The 21,490-nt window shown below is 47.2% G+C and overlaps 1 long non-coding RNA gene across 1 annotated transcript; it reads right to left on the minus strand.

Annotated features, from left to right (window-relative positions):
• Nucleotides 1–336: 336 nt before the first annotated feature.
• On the minus strand, nucleotides 337–20,012 carry LOC123623109. Its single transcript, XR_006729799.1, has 4 exons — nucleotides 19,882–20,012; nucleotides 18,869–18,961; nucleotides 2,129–2,202; nucleotides 337–501 (listed from the first exon to the last, which is right to left on the minus strand). It is a non-coding gene; the product is annotated as an uncharacterized LOC123623109 (long non-coding RNA).
• Nucleotides 20,013–21,490: the final 1,478 nt, after the last annotated feature.

Raw genomic sequence — 21,490 nt, forward strand, 5'->3', positions numbered from 1 at the left:
GGACAACCTCTCCTTCGAGTATCGAAGATTAGCACTGATCAAAAAAACAAAAAACAAAAAACAAAAAACAAAAACAAAACAGCCGAATCTTCGCCGATGTTGATGTCACTGCACTGGGTAGACCACATGTCACATGTCTTATCTAAGAGGAGAGTCTGGTTCAAGGGTCCCAGGGTGGTTCCTGGAGGTGAGCCAAAAACCCTTTAAGACTGTGAAGTATTTTCCACCGACACAGAGAACGCTTTGTGTACAACCTTTCTGCAGGTCTTCGAGCCTTCCGGATGGTGGAACCAGGGTCTCCTTCTGGAAGTCCCTCAGACCTCAGGAAGTACCCCCAGGAATAACGGTTTGCATCCTGAAGTCAGTGCCTTGGGAGAGTTCTTGAATAAATCTCCAATTCTGTGGTCAAGAGGAGGTGGCTTGGTCTGCAGGTAGCCAACACCCAAGCCCCAGTGCGGAATTGGCCAAGGGTCCAAGCGGTCTCCCAGGTGAGTTGTGACTCTAAAAACAGATGTAGGGTATTGGGTAAGGCGTAAGCAAGACAAGTGCCCATCACAACCTCCCTCAGAGGCCGGTGGGCAGGTCGGGAGCAGGAAGGCCCTCACCCTTCAGCTCAAACCACACCTGTGCCTTCCAGTTCACTCTGTGGAATTAAGGAATCAAACAAGTTTCAGCTCCTGAAATTAGCTCATCAAGTGTTTGTGCCAATTCCGGGTTGGCTTTTCTGTTTGCTATAAAATACCTGAGACCATAATTTTTTTCCTTACAGGAGGAATATTGATCCCTCTGACAACTTTTCATATTAGCAGAGAGGCCAGCCCTGGCAGGACTGGAGAGACAAGAGTCAGGAATCAGGGGCCAGAAAATTCCAGGTTTTCTCATAGAAAGTTGTACAACTGTGCCCTCTCCTTGCCCCAAGACGGACACTAGAGCAGAGGGCGGGGAAGGAGGCTCTGAGCCCCGCTGCCACTCTGCACCCTCACGGTCTGTCTCTGACCCCTGTGGAGCCACCAGAGGGCCCTTCTGCGTGACCCCAGCTGCCACCTGCCCTGGACAACTGGACGTGTCAGAGGCAATAGCACACTCAGTATTGTCACATTTCTTCCACTGTCTTTCTCTTTCCCCTCTTTTAGGGCTCGTTTGAGGTGGAAGCAGCGGTGCATGGGCGTCAGCTACCATGAAAGGGTGGTTATGCCAGTCACTCAGCTCCCACATCTGTTCTGGCTCTAATCAAGGCAGGACTGAAGTGGAAAGACCTGGTCCTTCCCCAAACTCGATACCCTCCACCCTCATAAGCCTCTTCGCCAACTGCCATAGCTGAGCCCAGAACCCAGAGCCACAACCTATTGCCATCAAAACAAATGCTCCACCAACGACCTACTTCTGTGCCTTGTCTTTAGAGCTGGCTGAGAACCACTCCTTCGCTAGAGGTTGGCACCGCTTCCACGAAGTCCTCCTGAAAGGACTGAGCACCAAGCAGTACTGCCAGGCAGGACAAGCAGAGAAGGGAAGCACGCACTTCGCCCCCTCACCCTGGATGGGGGCTCATCTGTCCTCAGGGTCAGCACCACCTCCTAAGGGTGGATGGGATGCAGCAGCAGTCAGGGGACCAGGTGTGTCCCTGGTAAAGCACACACCCTGTGGTTGCCCATCCATCCACTCCCTTCTCCTGGATCGGGGCTCATGGCAAAGCCCCTGCCCTCAAGTTGGCATAATATCAAATGCTCACTTGATATCATAATATCAAATTTTAAATACCAAATTTAAATTAAATCAACTCCAGAATTCTTTTTAGAAATAAACAGGTCCCATGCCAGGCCAATTCCAGAGACCCCCAAGGTATCTTTTTGATCTCAGAATCAGCTTTTCTTCTCTAAGGTGTCATTATGTCAAGAACATGCTTTCAGAATACACGCGAGGCCAAGGGGCACTGGGCTGGGACCCCTGCGTTGCCATCAGGCAAGCCTCCTGCAACCCAGGCGTCCACCCCCGTGGGGTGGGCTGACTCCAAGTCCATCACCGAAGGTGGCAAAGACCAGACATCCCTCCAAGGCAGGGCTGGATACTGTACTAGCCTGGCACGGGCGATTCATCAGGAACAAGACGAATGCAGCCATAGGTAACCTACCTGCACGGCGCAGGGCGTGGAGCTGTCACGGTGATGCTGTCCTCCCCAGGTCGGCACCACATTGAGAAGTCCTCCTAAGAATGGATCAGACACTACAGGTTAGTGGAGTGGGAGCCAAAGTCAGAAACACGGGACGTGCTTTGTGGTCAACGATTTATTCACGTCCATTTATTTATGCCCATACAGCCCCTCCCCCGAAGCTGAGGTCTGGACCAGGAGGCCTCCAAGGTGGGATTTGATACTGGAAAAGAGGTTAACCAGGTGTGTTTCATCCTCATTAAAGAAACAGAAACCCGGAAAACCTCTCTTCAGGTACCACCGAGTAACACTGACCAGAACACCACTGATTCGCCCCCAGACTTTACGCTCAGTCCTGGAAGTCCTGTAAATATGGGTTGGACACTGAGGGTTAGTAGAACAGACGACATTAGTCAGAATAAGGCGGCACAGGCTTTGCAGGCAACCACAGATTCCTGTCCCCTGGATGGGAGCTGACAGTAACGCCCTTCCCTGAAGCTGAGGTCTGGACCAGGAGGCCTCCAAGGTGGGATTTGATACTGGAAAAGAGGTTAACCAGGTGTGTTTCATCCTCATTAAAGAAACAGAAACCCAGAAAACCTCTCCTCAGGTACCACCGAGTAACACTGACCAGAACACCACTGATCCTTCCCCAGACTTCACATTCAGTCCCGGGAGTCCTGGCAACATGGAACCGCACACCGAGCGTTAGTCCACTTGCTGGAGTGAGCCGTTAGTTGAAGGCGTGCTCTCGCCACCCATCCGTCCAAGTATCCCAGCGGAGCAGACCCCATGGCACATTCTTGAATTGGCATCATGGCCGGAAGGTGTCGGTACTATAAGAGGCTGTCACATTTACAGTTAACGTCCGGGGCAATCTTTTCTCAGTGACCGGAGACAGCACAGATGCCCCACGCCTAGGCTGACTGCGCCCGAGGCCCTCCTCAGGGCTTAATGATGCTTAGGTTGGTGGGCCAGGTGACCGGTGTTGTAAATAAAGTGCACACACTCTGGTCAGCTGATCACCCGAGTACTTGAGGATGGTGTAGACAGCACGCCCCCTCGCCTGAATTTGGATGGCTCTGCATTTAGGAAGCCCTCCAAGAAAAGCAACAGTACTAACAATAAGTCCAACTGGGCCATTTTGGCACATGGGTAGCGAACGCCTTGCAGATGCTGTCTCTTCGGAGTCTGGCAGAGTGCAGCTGACTCCAGTGTATTGGTCTCTTTCCCCAATAGTTGACACCTCTTCCAGGAAGTTCTCAAGAGGGTATTAGATACTGAGGGTTAGTGGACCAGGTCACAAACGGCTCAAATAAAGCGTGTGCTCTCTGGTCAACCATCTCATGTATCCAGACACGTGTTGACGCCACGCTCCTCGTCCGCAAGTTACCCTTGGCCTTGAAGCCACCAAGCCAGAGCAGTTCGCTGAGAAAAAGGCTGCCACACATGAGTTATTGTCACACACAAGACAGACACATGACAGACCCTGCTGGGTTGCACCGAGCACACACCTAGTATCCCCACCCCACAGTTGATGTTAGCTCCGGAAAAGCTTGCGAGGCGGGATTAGATACTGCAAAGAGGTCGACCGTGTAATGTGCGCCATAAATAAAGCGAACGCGCCACGGACCACCTCTCTCCAAGTACCAAGCAGCAGCAGTGCTGACACCAGGACAGTGGCTCTTCCTCAAAGCTGATATCACCTCCTGGAAGTCTTCCAAGGCGAGATGTGATATTGAGAAGCAGCAGACCATGTGTCCTACGTAACAAATAAATCCTACACACCATGGTCAGCCGCATCTTCAGATACTGTGAAGTGATGTTGACCCTGCCCTTCTTCCTTTGATTTGGTATCACTCCAGGAAGCTCTCATAACGTGTATCATGAACTATACGCAATCAACAAACATGGCAATGACCACAAACCCATGTCCAATGCCCCTACCACCTCCAGTATGCCCTGTAAGGCTGGGACCAGGTGCCGAGTACTGGTTGGGGGACCAAGTGACCAATGTCATGAATAAAGCACATGGTCTGTAGCCAACCACCTAGTGATCTGTGCCGGACAGTGCCTACCACACAGGCCTTGCTCTCAAGTTGGCACGGCCTCCAGGAAGCCCCCTGAGGCTGACTGAGGCTGCGAGTTAGTGGACCGTGCTGCCTACGTCACAGACAACACGTGCGCTTTGTGGTCTGGCATCTCTCCACATGCCGTGCCGTGGTGCTGAAGCCAGACCACTACGTCTGCCACGAAGTTGGCTTTGGCTCTGGGAAGCCATCTGTGACTGAAATTGATATTGAGAAGATGTGGACCATACTATATACGACACAGAGATAGTGCACGTTCTATGGTCAACCATCTTTTCAGGTGCCTTGGAGAGGGCGGATGCCAAAAAATGGCGTCTCTCTCCTGTCCTTTGCATCACCTCCAGGAAGCCCTCTGAGGCTGGATGCAGTACTGAGAGGAGGCCACCGTGCAACGTCTGGTACAGACTCAGTGGACGTAGCACAGAGGAACCCCTCAAGGACCTGGAGTGGAGATGACGCCGGAACTAGTGCTGTGCCTGACACTTAGCACCGCCTACAGGAAGCCCCCCAAGGTGCATTCGCTGTTATACAAAGGTGACCAAGGAACATGCGTTGTAAGTAGAACATATGAAGCATGGTCAACTTCTGCTAAGTCCCCTGAGGCAGTACTGGTACCAGAACTGGTGCCTCATCTCCTGAGGGTGACATGACCTCCCTGGAGACCTTCAAGGTTGATGTGATACTGAAAAGCAGTAGACCATGGCACATATGTCATTACGAAAACACATGCAGCGTGGCTGAACCCTTCTCAGGTACCGTGCCGTGAGGTGGGTGACGACACCAGAACCAGTGCTCTGTCTCTGCAGCTGGTGGCATCTTCAGCACGTTCTCCGAGGCTGGCCTGGAGACAGGGGAGAAGTGGGCCACGGAATGTGCTTACTCTGTCAACATACGTGATGAGGTCAGTCAGATCTTCATGGAGGGTCAATGCTGAGTCCAGACTGGGGCATCTTCCCCCAGGATGGCTGGACTTGATATGGGAAAAAGACAGACTGTACACGCATCGTCAATGAGAAAAACGAGCCAGTGTGTCTTCAAGTACCTGGAGTGGCACCATGTCCTGCACCCGCATCTGCCCCTACATGGCCCGCTGTCCCGCAGTCATCTGACGATAGCTTTGAGGACGACGAGAGGCAGCCCGTGCAACATCCCTCATTCGCGAATATTTGCGGCACCAACCACAGCTTCTTCAAGAGCCGTGGGGGTATGTGCCAAGGCCGGACGCGGGACCCCTTCCTGGAGGTCATCACTGTCCTGAGGAAGGCCGTGGAGGCTGAGCTGGGCGCTGAGGGGAAGACCGTTTCGCAAGCATTGACAGAGAACGCGCACATCTAAGAGTCTACCATTCTGCCAAGCACCGCGGCAGGGGAGGGTGCCGAGGCCAGCGTCTCTCTAACTTCGGGCTCTCCAGGATGGTTTGGACGGCTGGGCTGGATACCAAGAAGCGGTTTACCATCCCACATACATATAGAAAATGTATGTGGGACGGTAAACCATTTCTTCAAGTACCGCAGGATGGCAGTGGTGGCTAGAAGGCGGCTCATGCCCACAACGTCGCCTCAGGGCACCTTGTCAAGGCTGGATTTGATGCTGAGGAGAAGCAGGTCGTGGTGTCTACTAAGTAAGAGCGGCGTAGTCAAGCATGTCATCGAATGCCGTGGAACAGCACTGATTCCAGAAAGAATCAAGTTCTCCTCCCCAGAGATGGCAAGATTTCCCGAGGTAGAACTTGACATAAGAAGAGGGAGGTTATGTCATTTCCCATCATGCAGACACAAACATGCCATACAGAAAACCATCTCTTCGCGTGTTGCGGAGAAGCCTCGACGGCGGGTCCCCTGGTGCCTCCCCGAAGACTGCGTCGTTCCCAGGAGCCTCGGGGATGGATTTGATACTGAGGGTTAGTGGACCGTGTTACATACGTCACAGATAAAGCGTACGCTATACGGTCTACTATCTCTCCAAGTACCACAGAGACGCCGAGGACAGGTGAGGACACGTCGGGAAAGCTCTCCAAGGCGTCCAGCTGGTGGAATCAGAGCGCAAGTCGAGCACAACACATGCACCATGCGACAAGCACACACAGGCTAGGAGCCTCGTCTTCACGGTCAGGGGTCTACGGCGACGCTGGAACCAGTGGCTCATCCCCAAAACTGGCAACTCCTCCAGGAAGCCCTCCAAGGCTTGGAAGTCCCATAGGGCAGAAGTGGACGATGATACAGATCTCATCATTCCGTAAATACTGAATTACTGCCTATTGTATACGAGGCACCGCTGGGTGGGGTAGGTGGGCACAGTGGGAGGGAGGGCATGGCATGTGGCTCACAGAACTGTGGGGGGAGTGGGGAACAAAATCAGAGACACAAAGTGGCCTGTGTGCGTCAAAACAGAATATCTGTCTAGTTAGACTGACCAGGCCAAGAAACAGCACCAGGGCACGTGAGGCCCAGGTCTTAACTACCTGGGAGCCGGACACTTGGGTGTAAAACTATGAAGCCACAAGGAAAGGGCAATGGCCATATCTGCCTCCAAGTCAGGGGCATTTCCAGGAGATCCTCCGGGGCTGCACTGGATTCTGAGCAGTGACCACCATGCCATCTTTGTAAACAAAGCAGGTGCTGCTTTGGTCAGCCGCCTCCCTACGGTCAGAGCCACGATCTCATCCTGCACTTGACACTGCCTCCAGAAACCCCGAGACTGACTTGGGTATGGGCAAGAGGCGGGCATTAGTGTGAACATAGGAAACTTCCATACAAAGGATCATCTCTTCAATGCCACACGGCAGGATGGAGGCTGCACTGGGGGGTCCCCCTGAAGGCAGTATTGGCTCCACGAAGCCCTCCAAAGCTGGCCGGGCTGCTGGAAAGTGGTGGACCACATCACACACATCTTTCCTCGTCCACATGCCACACGGCAAACCATCTCTTCAAGTACCATGGCTGAGGCTGGAACTGGTGTCTTTGCCCCCAGGTTGCATCACTTCCAGAAAACTCCCCAGAGGATGCATTTAATGCCCAGAAGAGAGAGGCCTTGATGCAAGAGTCAGACATCAACCACAGGCAATAGGAATTACCATGGAGCAGTGCTGAAGCTAAACCCCGTGTTCTCTTCCCTGAAGTTGGCAACACCTCCAGGAAGCCCTCCGAGGACGGATTGGATACTGAGAGTTAGTGGACCATGTTACATAGGTCAAAAACATAACGCCTACGTTCCATAGTCTACCATCTCTTCAGGAACCATGGAATGGTGCTGACCCCAGAACCAGGGCCTTGTCCCTGACGTTGGCGTCACTTCCACAAAGTTTTCTGAGGCCTGATTGGACATTAGGAACCAGGCATGTGGTGAACGTAAACAGCCCCCTCCTCAAACGTGGGGAGTGGTGCTGACGGGGAAGGGGTGCCTCCCCCTGAAGCAGCATCTCCCCTAGGAAGGCCACGCCAACTCGGAAAGCTCGAGACCAGGCCACCACGCACTGTTGACGGTGCTTTGCCCACTACATGGTCAACTATCTCTTAGCGAACGTGAAGACCAGGACTCTCTAAGGGCAGAGCTCGTCACATGAAAGGGGATCCCTTGGCCTCTAGGTAGTGACCTGCCCAAGCTCACCCAGGCTAGATGGTCCTCGTCACGCACCACACACCCCTGTAGACTCGAACCACAGGGCTGAGTGGGTGGGGGTCCTGCAGCTTCTTTCTGACATCACCTCCGCCTCCACGAGGTCTCCCTTGAGTGTCTCCACCCCTCAGAGCCCAACTGTCAAAACATCACCCCCTTGGCATGAATGGGACACAAGGCCCTGAGATTGGCTAGTCTCCAAGGACCGGGCAAGGGCGTGGCTGTCCTCCAGAGTCCTGAAGCCCAGTGCAGACCGGGCCACCCCTGCTCGCAGTCCAGCTGTTGAAATCCTGCCTCCTTAGAATGGCATCCAAGCCTTCGGCCCTTACCCCCGTCACCCTCCCTGCTTCCCGTGTGCAGACCACCCACGCTAACAGGCTGCCCCCCACGGCCCAGCATCCACACGCCTCTGCTCCCCCCAGAGCTCTCCCAAGTCCCAGCAGCGCCTCAGCCAGGTCCCCTGACCACAGCCCAGCCCCATTCCCTATGCAGTCCGTCAGGGAAACAAACTCATGTTTATTAAACATCTACGAGGCGCGGGAGCAAGAGCAGGAAATAAGACACAAGTTTTGCCTTCCTGTGGCTTCTGGCTTAGCAGGGGAAACCCACATTAAAATAATTACTGCAGAGAATTGGTTTCAAAATTAAAGGAGGCCAGAGCATTGTGAAGGAGAAAGGAGCATTTAACCAGAGGCTCTCGCCAAGCGGGGGGAGCCGGGCAGAGGCTGAGAGTGGAAGATGAGGATGAGGGCTAAGCAGGAAGAGAGGGAACAGGACTGGACTGTGCGGGTGACAGCAGAGGACCCGAGGGAGCACGGGCGGGGCGGAGCATGGGCCTGTGCGACGCGAGCCTGGGGAGCCGGAAATGTGCCAGAAATGGTCTGAAGAGCTGGGCGGGGGGGTCAGATCTTTCCGCACCTTACGGCAAAGATAAAAGATTTTGGACTTTATCTTCAGGCCAAGGGGAAGACATTATTAGCTGAAAAATGACACGGTGAGCTTCGCCCCTCTCTAAGCTCTCTCTTGCAGATGTGAAAAGGAAATGCCGCCGGGAGCAAGAGCGGGTGCAGGAAAAGAGTACAGGAGCCCGAAAAGAGAGAATGGCACCGTGGACCAGGCAGCGGTCAGGGAGATGGGCAAGTGGACACGTTTAGAAAATTCAGGAAAAAGAGCACAAGAGACTTGGCCGCGTCCCGGTGCGGGTGAGGCGCGGCCAGCGAGAAGCAATGCCTGGCGGTGCCTGTCCCAGCAGCTGGCGGGGAGCGGCCCCCGGGGTAGCAGTGAGTGCGGCCGGGAGCTCGGCTGTACGTGTGCGAGGCCGACGTGCCCCGGACAAACCCTGGCGGAGATGCTGAGTGGGACGGAGGTCACTGGGGACCTTAACGAAAACTCCTTCTGTGGACGGGGAGGGTTGGAAGCCAAGTACAAGTGAGATACGGAGAAGCCACCAAGAGGATGGTGGCTGGAGAGAAGGGAGCCAGAGCGCAGTCTTGAAATGCGTTAGCACGAAGGACGAGAGGTGCGAAGCGCGCAGAGGCAGGCCTGCTGCAGCCTGGAGGGCGGAGGGTAGGAGCCGAGGGAAGGCTCCGGGGCAGCGGAGGCTGAGAGCCGTGGTGGACGATTCCTGCGCAGCGGGCCGGACGGAGCCAAGCTCAGGGCCCGCAACAGGCGCTGTCTCCACCGGTAATTAGGGAAGGAGAAGCCCTGGGAGGCTCACGGTGGGTCGGGCAAGTTCATTTTGATGGCTTTTTTATTCTCTGCAGCCGTCATGGGAGAAGGGATCCCTTGGGTCTCCCCGTGGTAGCAGAACCCTCTTGGGCAGGAACGGGCCACGTGGCCTCAGCTCCGCATCCCCAGTGCCCGGCACAGGGCACACAGGCCACAGAGTGGTGAGGAGGGAAGCACAGACAACGCCAAATGGCAGAAATAGATCCAGAAAGCATTCTTGTGGTCCTGGATAAGGTGACATGGGTCCCCACTAGCTCCTCGGATATCTAGAGAGACGAGTCCACCTTCCCACCCAGCCTCCAAAACACCCAGCTTGGGCCTCAACAGCTCCTTCTAACCTCAAATGGCTGGTGGCTGGTGGCTGGTGTCCCCAGGCACCCAGGCACCAGGCTCTGCTCCACTCCCTCTTCCATGCATTCTTGCAAAGCTGCATTGATGCACCCACTCGCCCGTGCACCCCTCCCATCAAGAACCCACTCCTTCACAAATTCATGGACTTCCCGTCCTCTCTGGACTCGCCCAGGCGTTCTCTCAGATGCTCAGCCACTGACCCAATTTCTAGCGTTTGTCCTGTGCAGAAGCTGAGCTGGACCCAGTGTTCCTGCCTTCCAGGGGCTCACAGTCCAGAAGAAAGACAGATACTCAGCCCACACATTGACAAGTGATCACAGAAGCACACAGAATAGTAGGATTTGAGGTCTACAGGATCTACAGTCCAGAACCAGTAGGGGTCCCGCAGACAGCAAGGAGAGGCCGTTTGCGCCTCCAAAGCACATGGCACGGGGTTGGGGGCAAGTACGCAGAGGAGGTGCTGACACCGTGGCACTACCGAGGGCGTAAAACCAGGAGGAAAGGGAGGAAGTGGATAAATTCCAAACAGTTATCTCACACAGGGCAAAGTTAGAAAGCACTATTTCATTTGTTACCATAGAGAAATAACAGATGTAATGTGGTTTCTAAAAAACTGAAATATAAGCACCAACAGACACAGAAACTGGCTGTGCACTTTCTCAATCACCAGAGAAAATTAAACTAAAGAAAAATGTAGCAGGAAAGAAAGGATGAAAAAAATAAAACAAGCATTCCTTACAATGTTTTTTAAAAGCCCAAACACGACAATCAAGGAAAAAAATGTAAATGGGCTATATGCCTTTAAAAAAAGAGTGGGGGAGGATTTTCAATTTGGGTCAGAAGCCTCAAATTCAAACTGCATTGTTGTCTATTTGAGACACACTTTAAATAAATTAACTCAAAAAATTTCAAAGCCAAGGGATGGCACAGATAAACAAGAAGGCCTCAATTTCCATGCATTTGACTTCCAGGCAGCCCACACAATCGTGCATTAACATCTCAAAGCCACAGAATCCATACAGCAGCTGACTGCCAGCCAGAACTCCCTATCAATGGCACCCCCAGTTTTGCATATACAGCAATTTGTTCCATCTCCTTGTGCAATTATTTAACTATTTCACTACAGAGGCTTTCAAATGGCACTCTTAGGGGTCTGTGGGGGTCCCACACAGCACTGTAAGGGGGTGCCCAGCACCAACAGCTTGGGGTCACTGCCCAGCTCCAAACAAGGCAGCTCTGATTTGATCTATTTTACTTATTGGAATTCTGAGTAATACTGGGTTTGAATAAAGGGTTTGGCTGCATTTGAAAAACAGTATTTAATTACATTTTGCTCTTATTGTTTTATAAAGAAGTGGAAAATGGAAAAATAAAGTTGCCCGATACCTGTGGTAAGAGCACAGGTCTCATATATACTTAAGAAATTAAGGCAAATGTGGAAATCATTAGGCAGACCCCACATGGCCAATCTTTAGCCTCAATAATTGAATTTTAGGCAGTCGGCTGTGTTTGAAAAGAACAAAACTAAAGAACATCCGTGGAATGTTAGAAATTGCCTGGAAAGGTGCAGAATATTGAGCTCTAGAGGAGCAGAATTCTTTGGAACATGCAAGTCCCTGGTTCAACTTTCAAACAACACTTCGCCTTCATTACGGGCTTCCAGAAGCAATTATATGAGAAAATAAGGTTACCTAATTTAGCAACACAAATAAGAAGAAAACAGATGTGTGTCCATAATTTCAAGTCATTAGGTTGACGAAAACCACCTCTCAGAGATGGAAGGTACAGTCCACAACAAAGATATAGAATTCACAAACATTTTCATTAAAAATAAAATAGCACCCAAAAATGGAGGAAAAAATAGAAGCACAATTTCTAAAAACCCTCTCAGTCCTAAAAACATCAAAGAGGCAAAAAGTAAATGATAAACATACCTCAAATCTAGAGGCAACAACATACTTAACAGAGAAAATGAGAAATAAGGAAAAGATGCTCACTCACTTCATCAATGTTAGGTTACTCTGTCCAAAAAGCTCTAGCCAATGTAATACAACAAATAAAAGCCAGATAAATGTTATAAACTATTAAATTGAGATTAAAACTATGGTTACTTATAGGTTACATAATTCTTTACTAAGAAAATCCAAAAGAATCGACTGAAAAGCTAATCAAACTAAATGTCTTTACATCAAAATTTGTACCCTATAAACAAGTAGTACATCTTACTTACAAGGGCCAACAAAACATTTACAAAATTGATTATATTATGCACAAAAATGACATCAACAAATTCCTCAAAGTAGAATTTATATGTCCACATTCTCTAGCCACAATAAAATATAACCACAATTGAATTAAAAATACAAACAACACACAACCTCTAAAAATCAGTTCTACTTTTGCACATTTAATTCAGATAACCATTTATTCTAAGAACATAAAGAAATAAAAAGCATAATAACAAATATTTTAAAATATTGAAAAGACTACATATTATTAAAACATAGGAAATGCAGTCAAAATTGCAACCAGAGGCAAATTCATAAAATGAAATGTCTTCGTTAAAGAAGAATAACAACATGGGATATGTGGACAGATAGAAAAAATAAACTTAAGGAAAGCAGAGGAAGGAATCAATAAAGGCAGATATTATTTAATTTGAACACACACAGAAAACCAGTTGAGTTAACAACTTATTCTATGAAAACCTCTACAATAGATTCTCCTCTAGTTCGTCTAATAAAAAAGAGATAAAGTATGCATACACAAAATTAAGAATGACAAAGGTGATATAATGACAGAAATAGATAAAAATTCTAGTATAAAATAATGGTATTTATAACTCTATCCTAATAAATTTTTTAAATCTCAGAAAAATAGATTATTTTCTAGGGTAAATTATAGCCTAAAATTGTTGAGAACGAACTATGTGCCAGAGACAGTGCAAGGTACTTTATCTCTTAAGTCTCACTTAGGCTCACTTGGGGCCCTTTTAGGCTCTCATTTTAACCATTTAACAAATGAGGAAACTAAGAATTAGGGAGGTGACAGAGCAAGAACTTGAACCCAATTTGTCTGATTTCAATGCATGCACATTTAAACACTGAGCTATATTAGAAAAAGAAGCAAAAGTTTTAAAGATGTAGAAAATCTAAAGATATCAATAAATACAGAAGAAATAGGAAATGTCAAAGATTTATCCCAGAACAGTTACACAGGTGAGTTCTTTCAAGCTTTTATGGACTAGATCATTCAAATAATGTATATATGGTACAGAACATAGAAAAAGATGAAATGCTCTCTAATTCATTTTACAAAGCCAACATAACTTTGACACCAAAATCCAACAAAAAATAGATTTGAAAAATCCTAAGTTAAATAGTAGTGAAGCATATTGTAGTATATTAAAAGAACAATACACCATAATCAAAATTTGATCCAAAATGTTTCAAACTTATGAAACATTGTATCATAAAGTCAACAGAGAAAAACATACATATCTCTATAGATGTCAAAAAAGCATTTCATAAAATTCTAACTCCATTCCTGATTTTAAAGTCATATATGACCTAGAAATAAATACTTCATTAGCATTATAAAAAATCTAGACTGAAAAAAATGACTTGTAACCATACTTGACAATGAACTAGAAACAAAGATAAGAATTCTATTATCGATAATTTAATGTTTTAGACTATCTAGCCAATGTTATAAGACAAGAAAGAGAAATAGATAAGATAAAATGACAAAGAGATAAAATTTGCATCATATAGATATGAATGACTCTATGCCTAGTAATTCTAAAATAGTCAACTAAAAATGTGGAGAACAGATTAGAGAATTCAGTGAGACAGACAGTAACAATAAATATATAGATACTTTCCCACATACCAGTAATAACCAGTTAAAAAGTATAAAGAAAATCGATCAGATTCACAATAGAAGCAATACTCAATTCCTTGAAATAAACATAATGACAAATTATGAATTTGTCAAATTTGACAAATCCTGAAGACATATATACATAAAACTGCAAAATATCATATAAAACCTAAGTATCAACAAATATCAATTCTCTTTAAATTAACTTACAATTTTATAAAATTCCACAGAAAATCTTTAAGGAATGTTTTTAACTTTGTAATATCACTACAATTCATCTGAAAGAATATACAAATGAGACTAACCAAGAAAATCTTGAAAAATAAGAATGAAGGAAGACTATTGCTACTGAACAATAGCACATTATAACAATCTAATATATTAAAACAAAGCAATACTGATGTAAAAATGACAAACCAATGGAATATTAGAAAACCATAACAAGAAACAAGACTATAAAAGCATCTAGTATATTGTAAATGTAGAAATGGGACAATCGCTATTCCTCACAGTAATTAAATTTGTGGATTAAAGATTCAAATATAAAAGATAAAATCATGACAGTTCTAGAAAAAAATTAAAATTTAAATGAGCCTGCTTTGGGAAAGGCCTTCCTGAGCAAAAGGAAAAATGCATATAAAGAAACTATTAGGAAAAAATAGTGATAGATTTTTAGAACATAACAATTTTAAAAATAAAAACTAAAAAGCACATGAACAAAATGGAATGTCAAATGGGAGCATGTGATTGAAAAAGTACCTATTCTTGTTAAAAGTCTCTTACAAAATAAAATAAACACACTAAGAGAAAAATGGATAAATGACTTTCAGTTCAATGTGGTAAATTGAATGCAGATGTTTGCCTGCCCAGCTTGAAACCATGCTAAGTGAGAGTGAAGAGATTTTCATTATGAGCATAAGCACATGCAGGAACAACGATGAAAGGAGAACAGTGGTAACTGATTCAGACCAGGGAAAACTGAATACTAACCTGGCAGTGAGGAAAACTGAAATAAAGGCCAGTGTATTCAGAGGAACCCACATAAATGTCAGGAATTGACAATACCAGGTATGGCAGCAAAAGCTAGACCTAAATAAGATGAGTCAGCTGAAAGTCAGTTTAAGACAAAAGTTGATCCCACATTCTGCAAGCACTGTGCAGAGCCCTTCCCAATCCTGAGAAAAGACTGAAAATGTATTACTTGAGGAAGGCAAAACAGAAGTATCTGGAGCAGACACAGCAGGTGGCACTCCAGGAAGTTTGTGGAGGAATATTGAGGTTCTCAATATCCAGCTAGACCTAAATAAGATGAGTCAGCTGAAAGTCTGTTTAGGACAGAAGTAGATCCCACATTCCGCAGGCACTGTGCAGAGCCCTTCCCAATCCTGAAAATGTATTACTTGAGGAAGGCAAAACAGAGGTATCTGGAGCAGAGACAGCAGGTGGCACTCCAGGAAGTTTGTGGAGGAATATTGAGGTTTTCAATATCCAGCTAGACCTAAATAAGTTGAGTCAGCTCAAAGTCTGTTTAAAACAAAAATAGATCCCACATTCCACAACCACTGTGCAGAGCCCTTCCCAACCCTGAGAAAAGACTGAAAATGTATTACTTGAAGAAAGCAAGAGTCTAAACCAAAAAGAGGAAGAAGACAGAATTTTCTAAACTGGATACTGAGAGCCCCAATATTCCTCCACAAACTTCCTGGAGTGCCAGAAGCCAGAAATATACTTTCTAGGATGGAAACTGAAGAACCTTCTTTGGAGCATTAGAGCATTCCAAAAGAAAAGAACTAAAAATTCTAAAACCTTGAGTTCCCCAATGGAAAGACCATCTAGAATTTTGCTAGAATAAAGCCCACAGTTTCACAAGGCCAAACCATATACTGACAGATTTCAAACAGCTCATTGATGTATTTCTATGTGTGTGCTAAGTATCTATATCATATCTATATCAATATCTATCTGTATCACCAGAGTTGAGGAAAACGTCTAACATACAGGTTAGAGACACACGTACTTGGAAGAAGAAAAGAGAAGAAAAGCTTGGAGGCTCTGTAGGGAGAAGAAGATTTTTTCTAAAAAAAAAAAAAAAAATCATTAATATTATCAAGGATATCAAAGAATAATCACATTCATGAAGCAAAATATTAAATGTTATAGAATAATATTTAGAGCAAAACAAAAATTTAAAAATTAGAGATATGAAAGCATAAATGAAAATACTTAAAAGATAAAGACAGGAAAATTTCTTAGAACGAGATTGAAAAATCAGAGGGAAAATATGGGAAGATTAGAGAACTAGTCAAGAAGGCCCAACATATGAACAATAGAAGTGCTAGGAATAAAAGATGTGAGAAAATTTTCCAAGCAATTGTTCAAGAAAAATTTCTGGAACTGAAGGAAAAGAGTTTTTCAAATCCAAAGAACCTGGAAAAATGGATGAAGGTAGATATACATCATGATAAAAACTCATGAAATTTTAAAACACTGGAACACTCTTGGAATTTTGGAGTCAGAAGAGCCTTGGATTTTATTTGTTACCCTGTCATTCACTAGCTCTGTGACCTTGCACAAGTTACTTAATCATTTAGAGGCTCTCTCAAAAATGAGAATATTATTGCTTTTGCTAGAATTAAAAGCAACAAACAATAAAATAGAAAAATATAAGCAAACTACTGAAAGACAATGAGAAAATCCTTTAAGTTCCAGAAAGGAAGAAAAAAAGATAATATACGGGGGATGAGGAATCACAAAGCCTTAAGACTTTTCACCAATAGCACCAAAAGCTAGAAGAAAATAATTCATACTTTCAAAATCTAAGCAAAAAAAAAAAAAATCTAACTTAGAATTCTATACCCTGCCAAACTATCAATGTCAGTGTAGACTAGACATGTTCCTTTTTAGACATAAAAAATCTTCAAATATTTGTCACCCATGAACGCTTTCTCCTGAAACTGCTAGAGGATGCACTCTAGCAAAACAGAGGAGTAAACCAAAAAGGACAATAACACAGAATCTACAAAATCAGGGATCCAACCAAGGAGAGAGGATCAAAGGAATCCCCAGAAAGAGAATGAGGGAAGGATCCCAAGATGGCGGCAAGAAGCCTAAAGATCAACTAATCCATAACCAAACAAGCAAGAAGGCTCTAGGAAGAGATTTCTTCAAAAGGATAAAACACACTTTAAAAATATTTTTAAAATAATGTATTTGAAACTATTGAGAGACTTGGGACAAAGCAGCTGGGTTCATTTAAAAAAAAAAAAAAGCAACCAAAGAGAAAGAAAATAAAAAGAAACAAACAAACAAAAGGTAATTATTAACTCCAAAAGGAAAAAATGTTATAAAAAAGAGGTAAATAAACAGAATGCTACATTGTTCAGCTTTCAAGAGTGTTTACACTCCTGTAAGAAGATAGACTTCAAATATCAATCAAACCCAAACCAGGAGCTAAATATATTGAGAGATTGGTGCACAGGAAAATGGGGGCTGGGGGAGTGAAGCCAAGAGCACATGCGAAAGAATTAAATCATCCTCTTGCACAGTTGACAAGTCAAGATAATGCCTATGCTTCAAAGAAAAAACGAAAAGAAAAAGAAGGGGGGGGAAGGATGTTATTTAGAAATATGGATGCAAATGCTGAGAGAACAGTTAAAAGAGTTTAAAGCTGCTGTTTCCAGGGAGCGGAAGATTAGGGTGGAGTTGGCAGAGTTGGAGAGAGTGGAGGCTTCTACAACCACATTGTACAACTACCTGACTGCGAAAATGATGCGTATGCATGACTGACAAAAATTAAAACTAAATGAAGAATGAAAAGGACCTGAACCAGCAATTCAGATACAGTAACCAAAAAAGCTAATGGGGAAAATGGCCTTTATCACACGTAATAACAGAACTGCAAATGAAAAGAATGAAATACCGCATTTTGACAAATTAGCAAAGGCTAAAAACCTTGATAATTCCCAGAGAAACAGGCAAGTCTCAAACTAATTCTGAGGATGTGAGTACGAGGTTTAAGGAGGGCAATTTGGCCATAAAACACTCACACCTTTTGACACCACCATTCCACTTTTAGAATAAACTGCAGGAAACAAATCAAAGACATATGTGAAGATGGAAAAACGAAGATGCTCACCCAACACAGACAATCCAACTTTTAAATTATCTAAATATACAATAAAAGCAAACCAATTAAATTAATTATAATAGAGTCATTTGCTAGCATCCTCTGTAACCATTAAAAAGCACAGGAAATTAATTAATGGCATGGGAAAATGTTCAGGATATATAATTAGTTGAAAAAATAGGATGACAATGATGAACTTAATTAAACAGACACACACACACACACACACACACATAATTTATGGAAGAAAACAAAAGACCAGAGGCTGGTCACCAAAATGTTGGCAATGGTCATCTTTGAGTGGTGGACCTAGCGAGATTCTTATTCTTATATTAATATTTGTTCTTTTCAATATTTTACAAGCTTTTACAATAAACATGTGTTTCTATTTTAATGAGAAAAAATATTATTTTTAAAAACTATTATGTGCAATAAATTATAGTTATTAGCTTAGGTTCTTTTATGGAAAAAAATTACATGGCTCCTTCATACTGCATTCTCCATTATGGTAATGAGTTAGCAGAATGCAATTATCTGCATAATTTTTAAAAGAGACTTCGGGCAAGGGTGTGATGGTCACCCCGTGCCCTGTCTCAAGCTGCCAAAAAGGACTCTGGCATCTGGTCGGCTGCAAATTCAGCGCGGCCGCCCACCACTTGGGTGGGAGCAGAGATGGAAGACTTCTCTGGCCGGCCTTCCCTCCACTTAGAGACGCAGCTGTCAGAATGACCAGCCTCTGCTAGCCCAGGCTCCAGGCGGGAAGTACACACACTCTGGCCTCTCTTTGAGGCCATCATACACACTCAAGCCCTGTCAAAAGCCCATCCTGTGACTGCCTGTAGTCATCCTATCATGCAGACCAAGTCCGGCCCTTAGTCACAGGTACACAAGCACTTTACAGTGTATATAACCAGGAAAAGCAGAGCTCACCCAGCAAAGCGAACGCTGCACCCACCACGGCTGTCCTCCTGGCAAGCCTGGTGCTCGAGCGGCCACACTTCCACGGGCACCATGCAGATGCACCTGGGAGGAGAGGGGTGAGTCACAAAACAAAACTCAAGCTGTCCACGCGCATGTCTGACCAGCAGAGGGAGGGGAACTTGGAAACGTTCACTGCGAGGGTACTTTGGGAATGACAGATTGGATCAGAGACGGTTCCTGCCCTGGGATACTCAGAGTCATGGTGAAATGGACAACCACGGACCCGGACGTCCACGGGGAGTGGTGGACAAGGCGCTTGAGCGGGTCTGGGGTGGGGCCTGGGGTGTCAGGGAGATCTTCAGAGACAGAGAGAGGTGACAGGAGGTGTGAACTGAGGAATTACAAGAGCCTCAGTAAGGCTGGAAAGGAGAGGGAAGGGGAAGGGACACGGGGCCAGTGGGACAGAGTATGCCTAGGTGCACCACGAGCTGGGACCCTGCGGAGCCGCAGGAGGTTTGAAGCAGAGGCCAAGTGCGCTGGGGACTAGGAGAGCAGGCAGAGGGCTGTCAAATCAGGCCAGAGACAGAGGACGGGACCCTGGCAGGGGCAGCTGGAAGGAAGAGAGGAGGAGGGATGGAGAGACGTTCCGGCCGCAGCACTGATGGGACGTGGAGACCCAGTGCTCAGAGAGGGCGGAGGAGGGCAAGGAGACGCAGGTGACTTCGGGATCAGCACTGTCAGGGCCATGTGTCGAGGTTTAGCAAAGACTTGACTGTTGTAAATCTCAGTGCACTGATCTACTCGGCCGAACCTACATACCCTCCTGTGTTCCTTTATCTCAACAAACTCAGATACCCTTAGAATTGGGCTGATCAGTCTTTATTCTACGACACCAGTCAATATTGGCCCATGAATGGCTCTTTCATTGTGTCACCTTCGTTTAACTTTTTAAGGATTTAACGCCCATGTGTAAGCCCACCCTCCAGCCCCGAACCAGAACACTAACTACAACTTACACTCACCTGGGCTTTCTCCCTGTGCTGGGTCAGCGGTCCACACAGCCCGGCCCAGCGGCTATGCCCGGATCCTGGATGCCGCACAGGGCATTGGTGTAGTCACCCCCGGGCTGGCATCAGCGTAGTACTAGACACGACTCTCAGCCCAGGCACTGAGCTCAGCCGGGCCTCCTGGCTGTGAAAGAAATGGGCGGGTATTAATGACACATCGACACCCACCGGGGCTCTCCCTTCAGTCAGGAAGCGGAGTCTGGGGAGAGGGGACACCAAAGGGGAGGCTCTGGAGTCGGGGCAAAGCCAGGCAGCCACGGTGGCCCCTGTACCCACAACAGGGGACAGAGAGAGGCTCTCGCTGGCCCAAGAGGCCTCATCTTCTCGTCAACCCCAATCCTGTCACACCTTCCTCTGCCTTCTCTTCACAGCGCACAGCCAAGCCCGGGCCACACAGCCGCAGTCCCCGGGGAAGGACAGCAAGGAGAGAGGCCGGGGGCTGTAACCTGAAGGCATCGGCCCAGAGGGCACCTTCCCTGGCTTTGGAGGGAATGCTGTGACCCTTGGGAACCTCCCCACACTTCAAATGCGGCTTCTCCGGGTCTGATGCCCACCCCCCAGCTGAACAAACAGCGGGGCCAAGAGTGTGGGCGCATGGTTGGCGGGGTGTCGAGTATTTGGATCTGTGACCTGCAGGGTGGAGGGGTTGTTGGTGGGGGAGGGACAGCGCAAGGCTGGGCACGAGTGGGAGGGGCAGGGCCCGCGTTGCAGGGAGGCGCCAGGGAACCTCGGGGGCAGAGTCAGTCAAGCAGCCCTCTAAGAAGTCTGAACTCTGGCCCGGGGTTCCCCGGAGAAACCCACAGGAGGATCTGTCAATAAATGAAGCCAGGACCCCGGCGGCACATGGGGCAGCAGGAGTGAGGGGACAGCTGGGGAGAGAGAGGCACAGCAGGGGCACATGTGCCCAGGCCAGCCTTCGTCCCTGCCGGCTGGCAGGGGGCTGACCTGGGTCACCGCTGCTGCTGATACCAGGAACATCTGCCAGGGACGAGGTCTGGCCCCTGCCGAGGGAGCAGGGATGTCTTTTGTTATGTCATGTTGAGAAAACATATGGCGGTAGGAGAAGCCTCGGATCCAAGGGAAAAGAAAATATCACCAGCTGGCCCCAAAACTACAAGTGAGGCCTGGGAGGACGGGCTGGGGCGAGGCAGGGGCAGAGTCCAGGGGAGAGACATCTCTTCTCTCTCGGGTGGCCAAGGTGATGAAGGGTAGGGATGCGTGTCATCGTCCCTGCACCCTTTGTACATATGGGGAAACTGAGGCTGGGCTGAGATGGGCAGTCAAGGCTCCAGAGGAGGAATCACCTCCCTTTATGAAGGTCCCCAAAGGACACTGAGGTCCCCTTTGGGCCCAGGAAGCAGGAGGAGGGAACATGTGGGGGCAGCAAGGCCAGCGTGGCCCACTCCGACCGCAGGAGAGGATGTGAGAGGGCCCAGGGACACGAGACACCTGCTTGTGCTCAGAGTCCGAAGCTCATGTGCACCCAGCGCGGTCTCGGCCTGGCAGGCCACGCACACACTCCACGGGGTGGGAGCCACACCAAGGGCCCCTTGCCCAGGATTAA

Source organism: Lemur catta, chromosome 1, assembly GCF_020740605.2.
Source record: "Lemur catta isolate mLemCat1 chromosome 1, mLemCat1.pri, whole genome shotgun sequence".
Lineage (NCBI taxonomy): Eukaryota > Metazoa > Chordata > Mammalia > Primates > Lemuridae > Lemur > Lemur catta.